Below are 2500 nucleotides of genomic sequence, written 5' to 3' on the forward strand. Positions count from 1 at the left end.
AAAGCATATATATGTATGTCCACACAGGGACACACACATTTAAATATATATATATATATATATATATATATATATATACATATACATATACACACACATATGTGTGTGTGTGTGTGTGTGTGTGTGTGTGTGTGTGTGTGTGTGTGCGTGTAACTGTGTGTGTAGACATACATACATATACTGTACGTACCTTTGTATATATATGTATGTATATATACATGATTGATTTTTTAAAAATCTAAATCATCAGAATATTTGACAATAGTGTTTTCGAAGGCACTCAAAATATACACCTCAGTAATATAATAGATGCAACAGCTATGAGCACAAACGTCTACTTCCTAGAGAAAATATAAATGCCTGGTATCTCGAGGAAGAGGATATCCGCATCATTTTTGTCTCTGACAATACCACGTAAAAGGACCTGGTAAGGACAATCCGTACGCATGTTGTTGAAAAGCAAAAGGTTGTTACGACTACCTTTTAGCGTGTCTCTGACACTGGTATCAGAACTGAACTGAAGTATGTTATCTTTGAAAATAGCAGTTCTCGACATATATGAATGCCCGCGAGATGGTAACAGAGTGGGACCATTTTAATGTTTCACTCATTTGCAGGATGTGGTGCCTCACTGTCCATTCGAACTGTTTTAAGGGCGGCAATACTGCATGTGAACTCTCTTTTATTTCCTGATTGGTAAAATATGTTGTTATGTTTATGTACTGTGGAATTCATCAACAAAAGCTATTCGTTGTTTGTGATATTGTAATATCACAAGAATATATCAGTTGGTTATGATGTAATTGATTGCATCCTGTGTAAGACTGTACACAAACTCCGAAGTAAGCTCATTCTATAATGCGTGACAGTTGAAAGAACCACAAATATCAATAATTTTATTTCACACTTTAGACCAACTTTCTATTTAACGACATAAGCTAGCTCTTTCAAGATATTTCTTTCATTTATTTATTAGCGCAATTTTTTCAGCTTCTGTTACTGGTTCATAAGTTACACCGGTTTCCCATGGCGAATCGCAAACACATTTCGTACTTTAGAAATCTCGACCAATTGTTTTGTTTAAGTTCGCGTTCGTTAGCTTCTATCGCGTCCAACAACTGTCGCAGCGGTCAGTGTGTCGGCACGAGACATCACGGTCAACCTACTATATTTATATAGACGTTGTTTTTTCCGCTCCATACGATTTTGTTTTGTTGCCTGCTTTAGTGATGTGTTTATATTTGTTGTCATCTTTATCATTATTACATTTAATGTTCCTGTATCCTTTCTTATTACCGTCATCATTGAGTTAATATGTGTAGTACAAGACGCAGCAGTCTTTAAATACACATAAACAAGAGGATCACATGGCTGTAAAGTGAGTATCATTACCATTAGTGATCATATTCCAGATGCCTAGATGTGGCCCAGTTGTTCCAGTTCTAAACCGTGAAGACTTGCATGCGTGCAAAGATGTAATGCATATGCGTGACCACTAAGATGTTTATGTACACGTATGAGCACATGCTTGGATTCCTGTGTTAATATTCATTACTCTGCATACTAGGACAGGGATGCAGAGGCTGTATACACAAGAACTTGCATGATGCTTGGTTGTATTATGATTATAGTATATATGGAGCTTGTACTTGTAGCGTTGTTGTGATTATTTTGTTATCTTTCAATGATCATCCAACAGGTGCAGCGCTCTAGTGACGATCTATTGCACGTGATGGAATAGCTTATGGTTGCCAACGGTAACATGGATTTGTGTTTTTTTTGTTTTTTTTTGTGTATGTTGTTCGATCTAGCACGTCCGGATTATGATCAGTAAACATTTTGTACCAGTAGGCTGCTAGCATTTTGCATCTACGCAGAGCGGTGATTATCTGCAAACTGTATATGCTTATGTATTATTTATTTTTTGTTTATTTGTTATGTACATAAACTTTTACAGGTAGTAAAGTATAAGTAAGATGCACGACAAAATAGTATACCTGATCACATCCATATAATATATGGAGTAGAAATATGTATAGTATGGGTAAAAATAACGCGATCGTATGTGACTGTGATGACTGCATGGTGTGCGTGACTTCCTCATGGCTGGAGGCGGGGGCCAAGGGCGCGGAGGGGCGGAGTGAGGAAGGTTGGCAGTACAAGACGAGCCACACGCAGCTTGGCGTTTTCACAATGTTTTTTTTCGCTTCTTTTTTTCTCTTAAAAAGGAAAGGGAGTGCATCAGATTTTGGTCAGTCTGACGTCTGCATGACTTTAGTTGATATAAAGAAAATAAACAAAATTATGAACAAATCCCGAAACGTTTACTCAACGCCGCTGATTCATGGTTGTGCGGTGCACCGTGGAAAACAATTGATCCATACTCGACTGGCACAGACAAAAATGATATTCGGTACCTCAGCGAAACCCCCCTTCGCGTTCGTGACAATAGGCAAATTTCGAGCGCATAAAAAATAAGACGAAGGAGGGGGAGGAGAGG

This window comes from Penaeus chinensis, chromosome 21 (assembly GCF_019202785.1).
Source record: "Penaeus chinensis breed Huanghai No. 1 chromosome 21, ASM1920278v2, whole genome shotgun sequence".
Taxonomy (NCBI): domain Eukaryota; kingdom Metazoa; phylum Arthropoda; class Malacostraca; order Decapoda; family Penaeidae; genus Penaeus; species Penaeus chinensis.